Raw genomic sequence first — 12,239 nt, 5'->3', positions numbered from 1 at the left:
CCAAACCATCTCCCAGTTGTCAGTTAAAGGGAAAGAGTTTTAAAGGGAAAAGGGGGAAGTTTCAGCAGTGTGCGCGGAACAGCCGTCAACTCCAACAATTCTCTTGAAACTGGTCATGTGATAGTCTGGTCAGTGTCATTTTGATTGTTGTAAGTGCAGTTAATCTTCAGTTCCAGAGTTGGTTTGTCCCCTTTTCCTTGAAGTCAGTTCTTGGAATTGTGCAAGATGGATAAGCTTATGTCACAGCTATAGTCCAGTCATTATGCAGTTAGCTTTTTCTATGTGGTGGTGGTTTTAGTATCCTGCAAAAAACAACTCAGGAATGGACATCAGGCACTATTATCTATGTCCTTCAGAGAGGAACTAAAGATTCTGTGACACTATCGCTCTAACCACAAACTACTTGAGCTTGCTTTTTTGTGACTCAATGAGGCTGGGGAGACTACAGCTTTTGCACAAGTAAGAAACAGGGAACATGGAGGCTTTATTGTACCTAGGAGGGCCCCACAGAGTCCTGTTCTGTTTCAGTACTACACTGAGTCTCACTACTGTGAACAAATTCTATTCAAGTTTCCTCTGTGACTTTTCCCCTTCTGTAAAATGAAAGGCTTGAGTTAGACTTAGTGTCCCCAGCTAGATCATCCCATGGATGGGTACACTCTATTCTCCATCCCAAACTCCAGCTGTGGGGGTGGTTATGAAAGGGGATAGATCTGCAAATGGCAATTGGATTGGGAGCTGGGACAGCAGGCCCAGGATTGGAAAAACTGGCCCAAAGAACATAATCTCTGCCCATTCCTGGAGAATAAGAAGTCTACATGAGCTCTGAACATCTAAGTCTCAAAAAATGTGTCTTTGTCTTTTTCAGGGAAGAGCATTTTTTAAATATAACAGTGTGTGCATGTTAATCCCAAACTTCCAATCTATCCCTATGTATTTGTTTTTAATTTGATGATTTGGTCTAATGTGAATATCTTTTTCATTCCAGGGTATGTACTTGTAAACTTATGTACATTTATTATCTGACAAGATATAATGGTTAACTTTATGTGTTGACTTGGCTAGGCCATGGTGCCCAGTTTCTGGTTAAGCATTCAGCTAGATGTTGCTATGAAGGGATTTTTTTGTTGGTACATTTTATATAAAGCAGACTAGCCTCCATAACATGGCTGGGTCTCATCCAATAAGTTAAAAACCTTAAGTGAAAAAAGACAGAGGTCCGGAGAAGAGAGAGTTCTAACTCCAGACTGCCTTTGAACTTGGGTTGCAATGTCAGCTCTTCCCTGAGTCTCCAGCCTGCCAGTCTGCCCTGCAAATTTCATACTTGCTAGTCCCCCAAATTATAAGTTATTTCCTTAAAATAAATCTCTCTCTGTCTGTCTCTCTGCATATGCATAGGTATATGTATATGTACTAGGTTGGCCAAAAAGTTCATTTAGGTTTTTCCATAACCATTTACCAAAAAAAAAGCAAACAAAATTTTTGGCCAAACCAATGTGTGTGTGTGTATCTCCTATTGGTTCTGTTTCTATGGAGAACTCTAACTAACACACAGGTATAATAAAACCACATAGTCATGTCATCTCACCAGCAGTTCTTGCATTGGAAAATGAAAACAACAAATTAATGTAAAAATTTCCATATCAGAAATTTTATTTTACCTAAACAGAAGTATTTTTTGAATTCAAGTATATGTATAAAGATTCAGTTAACCATCATCAGAAAAAAATAACTATTATAACTAACATCTTTGCAGTATAAAATGTCTTCATCTGTTCTATTCTCCAGTGAGAAAAATCCACTTTTAGAATCTCCTGCCTAAGTACAGATACTCAGCAAGTTCTTCTTATAAATAATATCCATTCCAGTTGCCTCTTCCCATTGCACAGCATTTACCTTAAAACTTGGAGCCAAAGCATTCAAAGCAAATGAAAGACAGAGGAACAAATGAAGGCATTCTTCTGAGGCCAGTGGGGGATAGAGTCAGAGCTGTGGAAATCTGGCCTCTCCTGAAGCAGCCCATCCATGAGCTGACCAAATTTCAACCATTGAAATATAACATTCCAATAGTGTTTTTAAAAAATCTTATTTAAATATATGCTGATGAAACACAAGCTGGAATCAAGATTGCCGGGAGAAATATCAATAACCTCAGATACACAGATGACACCACCCTTCTGGCAGAAAGTGAAGAAATAAAGACCCTCTTGATGAAAGTAAAAGAGGAGAGTGAAAAAGTTGGCTTAAAACTCAACATTCAGAAACTAAGATCATGGCATCTGGTCCCATCACTTCATGGCAAATAGATGGGGAAACAGTGACTGACTTTATTTTTCTGGGCTCCAAAATCACTGCATATGGTGACTGCAGCCATGAAATTAAAAGATGCTTACTCCTTGGAAGAAAAGCTATGACCAAACTAGAAGCATATTAAAAAGCAGAGACATTACTTTGCTGACAAAGGTCCGTCTAGTCAAATCTATGGTTTTTCCAATATTTGTGTACGGATGTGAGAGTTGGATTATAAAGAAAGCTAAGCAGTGAAGAATTGATGCTTTTGAACTGTGGTGTTGGAGAAGACTCTTGAGAGTCCCTTGGACTGCAAGGAGATCCAACCAGTCCATGCTAAAGGAGATCAGTCCTGGGTGTTCATTGGAAGGACTGATGCTGAAGCTGAAACTCCAATAATTTGACCACCTGATGTGAAGAACTGTCTCATTGAAAAAACCCTGCTGCTGGGAAAGATTGAAGGTTGGAAGAGAAGGGGACGACAGAGGATGAGATGGTTGGATGGCATCACCAACTCAATGGACTTGAATTTGAGCAAGCTCTGGGAGTTGGTGATGGACAGGGAAGCCTGCTGTGTTGCAGTGCATGGGGTCACAAAGAGTCAGACACGACTGAGCAACTGAACTGGAACCTAAACTGCATTATTTCCTCTATGAACAGAGCACCTTAAACAATTGTCAAGAGACAAAGATAGTATTACTGTCACTTCAGACCCCTTTCCATCCCCCTTTGGGAAGAGCAGTGGCTGCTCCTTTTCTCAAGTCTCAGTATAGGCTTAGGAGGCCAGGACAGTGCTGCTGAGTGTGAAGCACAAGCCAAGGCAATGGTCCCTCAAGTAGGTCAGGGGCCTTTCATGATTAAAGAAAAAAAGAGTGAAGCCATATACTATATTTCAGCACTTTATAACATGATTCTGCAAACACTAACTTGCTCTCAGCCAAAGTATGTGTTTCAGCAAATAAATCCTATTTGGTACTAAATCATCCCCTACTTCAGCCATGATTCACGTCCTAGAGTACACAGTGTGGTGAGAACAGAAAATAATCAAAATACCACTGTCTAATTCACAAAGCATTAAAACACTGTTCTTGATTAATTTGTACTAGGAGTATGCTTCAAAGCATTTAATTGTTTCTTCCTAAACACCTACATAGGGCTTCCCAGGTGGCTCAAGTGGTAAAGAATCTATCTGTCAATGCAGGAGATGCAAGAGACTTGGGTTTGATCCCTGGGTTGGGAAAATCCCCTGGAGGAGGAAGTGGCAACCCACTCCAGTATTCTTGCCTGGGAAATCCCATGGATTGAGGAGCCTGGTGGGCTTCAGTCCGTGGGGTTCCAAAGAGTTGGACAGGACTCAGCATGCAAGCATGCACACACCCAGATACCTACAAGTGTTAGACAAGCAACAGCAGCAACTTTCTTATTCTTATGCATTTAAAAGCAAAAGAGTTTTCAATTGACAAGCCTCATGAAGACCCAGTTCTAGTGCACAGAAACAAGGTTATAGGTGATGATAATAGTCAAATGGAGAATATTCTAGGCATGGATACAATAGAACTTCCATTCTCTCTAACTTCTGCAATGCATTGCATTCTCTGACATCAAAGGCTGTTCTTTGGTAGGAGCCAAATATAACTTTAAAAGAACCACAAAAACGAGATTGTGGCTTCACTCCTCAAGGTTTCATTTTCCAATTACAAAACTTCCTTTTCTTTTCTCTTGAAATATTTTTAAGAATGTTGCTTGTAATAATTAAATTTCCTTAAACAGCTCTTTCTTCTCACTTTCCAGTCCCATCGCAAACCTCCTGCACCAACCCCTCCCACTTCAGTCTTCCTCTTGAAAGTTTTTTCTGGTTATCTGGAGCCACATCACCTCCTCCCTAGTCTTAGTTCTTTTTACAATTACTTCTGATGGGGACTATGTCTGATAGCTCAAGTTATTTGGAGGGTTAATATACTATTGCCTCAACAAAACTTTAAGTTCCTTGAGATAAAGTAACAAAGCCAATGTTTCTTTTGAAGGATCTATGATATTTACCTTAGTGTAAATATAACAGATGATAAACCCAAATTGAATTAAAATTTCCTTTCTTTGAAAGTTAAATCTCCATGAAATTCTCAGCTCAGGTCCCTGAGTGTCATTAAAATGCTTTGAATAAAGGTTGAAACCAGGCCTTTCGTATAATCTGTAACCTTAGTTTTTACTCCAGCTGTGGTAGAATGATACACAACCTTCCCTCCTTTTAGTATTCACTTTTGATGGTATGTGGTCAGGACCAATCAACATAGATCAGCCAAGAAGGAAGCAGTGGCATATAAGAAAATTGTCTCCTTTCATAATAAAAGCATATGTTAACAACAACTTAGAAAATCCAGTTCATCCAAGATTGGCAGTCTCTGGGGGAACAGAAAAGAAAGGTAGACAGTATGAGTGAAAACAGAGACTGAGGAAGTCTAGGGAGAGAATATTCTTCCTCAAGAACAAGAAGGGATTTGTGGCTTTTGATTAACAACATGATTACAATCCTCTGGATACTTTGGGAAATTTGCTTGATATGCTTTGCTTTCATATTGCCTGGTGGCCACCGGTCAGGTGGCAGCATGTAAAGGCAAACCTACTAAAGAATTGTCTGGACCCAAATGCCCACAGTGCCTGTCCAGAAATACTACAGTCTGACTGTGGTGGAGAGAGGTTTCATGGTCTATTCCCTGCTTAAGGGAAGGATTCCTCCACACTCTCCACATCTGCGGGGACATATTGCATGTACAGTTCAGTTCAGTTCAATCACTCAGTCATGTCTGACTCTTTGTGACCCCATGAACTGCAGCACACCAGGCTTCCCTGTCCATCACCAACTTCCAGAGCTCACTCAAACTCATGTCCATTGAGTCAGTGATGCCAGCCAACCATCTCATCCTCTGTCATCCCCTTCTCCTCCTGCCTTCAATCTTTTCCAGCATCAGAGTCTCTTCCAATGAGACAGTTCTTCCCATCAGGTGGCCAAAGTATTGGAGTTTCAGCTTCAGCGTCAGTCCTTCCAATGATTATTCAGGACTGATTTCCTTTAGGATGGACTGGTTGGATCTCCTGCAGTCTAAGGGACTCTCAAGAGTCTTCTCCAACACCACAGTTCAAAAGCATCAATTCTTTGGCACTCAGATTTCTTTATAGTCCAACACTCACATCCATACATGACTACTGGGAAAACCATAGCTTTGACTAGACAGACCTTTGTTGGCAAAGTGATGTCTCTGCTTTTTAACATGCTGTCTAGGTTGCTCATAACTTTTCTTCCAAGGAGCAAGCGTCTTTTAATTTCATGGCTACAGTCACCATCTGCAATGATTCCGAAGCCCCCAGAAATAAAGTCTCTCACTGTTGCCACTGTTTCCCCATCTATTTGCCATGAAGTGATGGGACCAGATGCCATGATCTTAGTTTTCTGAATGTTGAGTTTTAAACCAACTGGTTCACTCTCCTCTTTCACTTTCATTAAGAGGCTCTTTAGTTCTTCTTTGCTTTCTGCCATAGTGTGGTATCATCTGCATATCTAAGGTTATTGATATTTCTCCCGGCAATCTTGGTTCCAGCTTGTGCTTCATCCAGCCTGGCATTTCGCATGATGTACTCTGCATATAAGTTAAATAAGCAGGGTGACAACATACAGCCTTGATGTACTCCTTGTCCTATTTGGAACCAGTCTGTTGTTCCATGTCCAGTTCTAACTGTTGCTTCTTGACCTGAATACAGATTTCTCAGGAGGCAGGTCAGGTGGTCTGGTATTCCCATCTCTTTCAGAATTTTCCACAGTTTGTTGTGATCCACACAGTCAAAAGCTTTGGTGCAGTCAACAAAGCAGAAGTAGATGTTTTTCTGGAACTCTCTTGCTTTTTTGATGATCCAGTGGATGTTGGCAATTTGATCTCTGGTTACTCTGCCTTTTCTAAATCCAGCTTGAACATCTAGAAGTTCATGGTTCACATTCTGTTGAAGCCTGGTTTGGAGAATTTTGAGCATTACTTTGGTAGCATGTGAGATGAGTGCAATTGTGTGGTAGTTTGAGCATTCTTTGGTATTGCCTTTCTTAGGCATTGAAATGAAAACTGACCTTTTCCAGTCCTATGGCTGCTGCTGATTTTTCCAAATTTGCTGTCATATTGAGGGCAGCACTTTCACAGCATCATCTTTTAGGATTTGATGTAGCTCAACTGGAATTCCATCACCTCCACTAGCTTTGTTCATAGTGATGCTTCCTAAGGCCCACTTGACTTTGCATTCCAGGATGATGGGCTCTAGGTGAGTGATCATACTGTTATGATTATCTGGGTCATTAAGATCCTTTTTGTACAGTTCTGTGTATTCTTACCACCTCTTCTTAATGTCTTCTGCTTCTGTTAGGTCCATACCATTTCTGTCCTTTATTCTGCCCATCTTTGCATGAAATGTTCCCCTGGTTTCTCTAATTTTCTTGAAGATACCCCATGTCCAAGGGCAAAGAAGAAGCCCCAGCAAGATGGTAGGAGGGACAAAATTGGTTTTAGATTCAAATCCCATACCTGCCAGAGACACTCAGAGGGCTCAAACAAACCTGTGCACACCAGGACCCAGAGACCCCACAGAGAGTTAGACAGAATTATGTTTGAGTGTCTCCTGTGGAGGTATGGGTCAGCAGTGGACTGCTGCAGGGGCAGGGGCTCTGGGTGCAGTAAACCTGGGTATGGCATAAGCCCTTTTGGAGGAGGTTGCCATTAATATCACAACGGAGATGTGAAAGCTTACACAGACCTGGGGAAACAGACTCTTGGAGGGCACAAATAAAACCTTGTGCACACCAGGATCCAGGAGAAAGGAGCAGTTACCCCACAAGAGACTGACCCAGACTTCCCTGTGAGTGTCCAGGAGTCTCTGGTGGAGGTGTGGGTTGGTGGTTGCCTGCTGCAGGATTGGGGGCACTGAGTGCAGCAGTGTGTGCATGGGACCTTTTGAAGGGAGTTGCCATTATCTTCATTATCTCCACCATAGTTTGGCCTCAGGTCAAATAACAGGGAGGGAAAACAGCCCCTCCCATCAACAGAAAATTGGATTAAAGATTGCATGTACAAGCATTGGGTACTGTTCAGGATCCTTATATTCTACAGGCAGACAACATCTTACCTGAAGAGTCTTGCATCTCTTATATAAGTTGCCTCCTTCTCTTTAATAATCTCATGGGATTCCTCAATAAGGACTTCTCACTGCATTGCTGGCCATGTGTTGTTCTGCATATCAGTGCATAACTGTTTCTTTAGTTAGCTGATTTCAACATTATCTTGAGTCTCTGAAACATGAAAAGTTCACCATATGGTTGGTTCCCTCTCTCTCTGTTTCTCTTTCTCTTTCACTCTCTCTCTCTCTCATTGAATGCCTCATTTCAAACTTCTTTTTACATATCTCAGTAAATGATTTAGTCAGTGGTGCTGGTTACTCAAATATACACATGTAGTAAAATTGTATAGAACTACATATGCATGCCTGAACACACATACACACTTGCATATATGTTAAGCTGGTGAAATCTGAATAAGGTCCCTGGATTGTACAAATATCAGTTTGCTGGCTCAGTTATTGTTCTGAAATTACGTAAAATGTTACCAGTAGGGAAAAATGGGTTGATGAAGGGTTATATACAGAACCTGTCTGTTTCATTTTTTTCAACTTCCTATGAATCTATAATCATTTTAAAGCAAAGTAGGAATATTTTGTAGTTATAAGGTGTTTGCCCTACAGTACAGTGTTATTTGAAAGTAGACTTGGATTGATTATAAATGTGTATTGCAAATTCTAGGGCAACTACTTTTTTTTTAAGTCATATAATTGACAAGCTAATAAAGGAGAGGGAATTAGGCAGTTCTCCAGAGAAACAGCCAATGAGATGTGTGTGTGTAACAGAAAATTTATTATGAGAATTGGCTCATGCAAATGGAAACCAAGAATTCCCATGATCTGCCAGCTGCAAACTGGAGAACCATGAAAGCCAGTGGTATAATTCAGTCTTCGCCAGAGGCCTGAAAACCAGAGGAGCAGATGGTGTAAGTCCGCATCCAAGTCCAAATGCCCAAGAGCACTGAGAACAGGAGAAGATGGATGTCTCAGCTCAAGTAGAGAGCAAAGTCACCCTTCCTCTACTTTTTTGTTCTGTTAGGCCTTCAATGGATTGGATGATGCCTACTCATATAGGAGAGAGTGATCCTTACTAAGTCTACTTATTCAAATGCAATCTCTTCCAGAAACACCCTTACAGACACGCCTAGAAATAATGTTTTATGAGCTATGTAGACATGCCCTTTAGCCCAGTAAAGTTGATACATAAAATTAACTGTCACAGAGGGAAAAAAGACTCATATAAAATGCTTAGTTAAAAAAGGCAGAAATGGTGTGGAAGACAAAATTTAGGGGGAAAGTACAAGTTTTTGTTACTAACAGTAAGACAATAAACAGGAACAGATATGGTGGATATTAATCCAATTATATCAGTAAGCACTTTCAGTGATCTAAAAACAAAAATTAAAAGTCACAGATTGAGGATATTTGCATCTTGTTTGTTAATGATACTGCTCTGTAATTCTCGTTCTTTATGGCATCTATATCTGCTTCTGGTATACACTTCCATGTGTAAAATAGATAGCTAGGGGGAATTTGCTGTATGATGCAGGGAGCTCAAATCAGGTGCCCTGTGACTACTTAGAGGGGTAGGATGGTGTGGAAGATGGGAGGGAGGCTTACAGGGAGGGACATATGTATGCCTATGGCTGATTCATGTTGATGCATGGCAGAAACCAACACAATATTATAAAGCAATTATCCTCCAATTAAAAATAAATTTTTTAAAAGTCACAGATTGTCAGAGGAGATCAAAAAACAAGAATCAGTTAAATGTTATCTATAAGAAACTCACTAAATTTAAAGATACAGTAGATTAAAAGTAAAAGGATGGATTTGACAATTTTTTTTTAGATATGACACCAAAAGTACAGGAAACAAAAGCAAATATAGACAAATGAGATGGCATCAAACTAAAAGGCTATATGGCAAAGGAAACCATTGAAAAAATAAAAAGTCAACCTATGGAATGGGAGAAAATATTTACAAACCCCATCTCTGATAAGAGGTTAAAATATACAAAACAAATCCAAACCAGTTAAGAATTTGTATATCAAAAATGTACAAAATAAACCCAAAACAATTAAGAAAATGACAATAGGACCATGCATAATGATAGTTACCTTAAGTGTAAATGGATTAAATTCTCCAACCAAACAACATAGACTATCTGAATGGATACAAAAGCAAGACCTGTATATATACTGTCTACAGAAGACCCACTTCAAACCTAGGGACACATACAAACTGAAAGTGGGGGGATGGAAAAGGGTATTCCATGGAACTAGAGATGAAAAGAAAGTGGATCTTTTTCAATCTGTCTCCCAGAGTAATGGAAATAAAAGCAAAGGTAAACAAATGGGACCTAATTAAATTCAAAAACTTTTGCACAGCCAAGAAAACCATAAACACAACAAAAAGACAGTCCATAGAATGGGAGAAAATATTTGCAAACAATGTGACTGACAAAAGATTAGTTAGTCTCCAAAATTTACAAAAAGATCTTGTGGCTTAATATCATCAAAACAAGCAACCCAATCCAAAAAATGGACAGAAGACCTAAATGGATATTTCTCCAAAGAAAACATGCAGATGGCCAAGAGTCACAGGAAAAAATGTTCAACATCACTAATTATTAGAGGACTGCAAATCAAAACTATAATATCACCTCCTACCAGTCAGAATAGCTATCATCAAACAATTCATAAACAATAAGTTCTGGAGAAGAGTCAGAGAAAAGGGAACCTTCACACACAGTTCACGGGAATGTAAATTGATACAGCCACTGTGGAGAACAGTTTGGATATTCCTAAAAAGAAACTAAAAATAAAGTTGCCATAAGATCCAGCATATCCACTCCTGGACATATACCCAGACAAAACTATAATTAAAAAGGTACATGCACCCCTATGTTCACTGCAGCACTACTTGCAATAGCCAAGACAAGGAAACAACCTGAATGTCCATCTACAGATGAATGAATAAAGAATATGGTGGCATATATATATATATATATATATATATATATATATATGCCACATCTTTATTCAATGAAACATTACTCAGCCATTAAAAAGAATGGAAGCAACAACATGAATGGACCTAGAGATAATCAAACTCAGTGAAGTAAATCAGAAAGAGAAAGAAAAATACCATATGATATCACTTATATGTGGACTCTAAACTACAAAACAAATGAACATATCTATGAAACAGAAACAGATTCACAGACACAGAGAGCAGGTTTGTGGTTGCCAAGGACAGGGCAGGCAAAGTGTGGGAGTTTGGGATTAGCAGATGCAAACTATTATATACAGCAGCAGTCCTGTTCCACCAGTTTCCCTGGAGCACAGACTGCCTCACTCTCCACCCCAAATTCCCCTCAGTGGCTGAAGGTCAGCAGCTGCAGCAAGACAGGATTAAATCTCTGAGAAGGCAGATGGCAAATGCCCTTGTTGTTGTTTAGCTGGCAATGCTCTTGGCAAGTGAAATTTGTAGTTGAATATATATATATATCAGAGAAGGCAATGGCAGCCCACTCCAGTACTCTTGCCTGGAGAATCCCATGGACAGAGGAGCCTGGTAGGCTGCAGTCCATGGGGTTGCGAAGAGTCAGACACGACTGAGTGACTTCACTTTCACTTTTCACTTTCATGCATTGGAGAAGGAAATGGCAACCCACTCCAGTGTTCTTGCCTGGGAAATCCCAGGGACAGCAGAGACTGGTGGGCTGCTGTCTATGGGGTCGCACAGAGTCAGACACGACTGAAGTGACTTAGCAGCAGCAGTATATATATATGTGTGTGTGTGTGTGTGTGTGTGTATATATATATATATATATATATAAAAGATGGAATGCAATTGAACATTATTCAGCCATACAAAAGAAGGAAATCCTGCCATTTGCAATAATATGGATGGAAATTAAGGGTGTTATGATAAGTGAAACCAATCAGATAAAGAAAGACAAATACTCTATGATCTCACTTATACGTGGAATCTAAAATAAAAAGAAAACAAAAAGCAAACTCAGATACAGAGAGCTGACTGGTAGTCACCAGAAGCAGGCAGTAAATAGTCAAAAATAGAAACTTCCACTTATAAAATAAATAAGTCATGAAGATGGAGTATACTGTATGGAGACTATAGTTAGTAATACTGTTATATTTGTATATTTATAAGTTGCTAAGACCATTGATCTTTAAAGCTCTTGTCATAAGAAGAAAAATTGTAATTGTGTGGTGATGGATGTATGTAGATTTATTGTGGTGATCATTTTGCAATATATACAAATATTAACTTATAGAAGTGGATCATAAATAAGGCTGAGTGCTGAAGAATTGATGCTTTTGAATTGCAGTCCTGGAGAAGACCTTGAGAGTCCATTGGACAGCAAGGAGATCAAACCAGTCAATCCTAAAGGAAACCAACCCTGAATATTTATTGGAAGGACTGATGATGAAGCTGAAGCTCCAGCTCCAATACTTTGGCCACTTGATGCAAACATCCGACTCATTGGAAAAGACCGTGATGCAGGAAAGACTGAAAGCAAAAGAAGAGGGGGGCAGAGTATGAGATGGTTAGATAGCATCACTGACTCAATAGACATGAATTTGAGCAAACTCCATCCTGCAGTCCATGGGGTCACAAAGAGTTGCACACGACTTAGCGTCTGAACAACAACATCTGAAACTAATATAATTATATCTCAACTTGTTAAAAATATGATGACACACTAATCCCCCAAAAGAAGGTATCTCTCACCTAAAGTTGGGTGTCCCAAAGAAAGAGATTCACATGGACCCACA

At 39.7% G+C, this 12,239-nt stretch overlaps 1 protein-coding gene across 1 annotated transcript in view; it reads left to right on the top strand.

The window, feature by feature from the left end:
* Positions 1-12,239, top strand: part of PCNX4 (pecanex 4) — a 99,139-nt gene that overhangs the window by 72,987 nt on the left and 13,913 nt on the right. The window lies entirely within an intron of this gene.

The sequence above is a fragment of the Dama dama genome, chromosome 12 (genome assembly GCF_033118175.1).
Source record: "Dama dama isolate Ldn47 chromosome 12, ASM3311817v1, whole genome shotgun sequence".
In the NCBI taxonomy this organism is placed as follows: Eukaryota; Metazoa; Chordata; class Mammalia; order Artiodactyla; family Cervidae; genus Dama; species Dama dama.
This window is presented reverse-complemented; position numbering and strand designations above follow the sequence as displayed.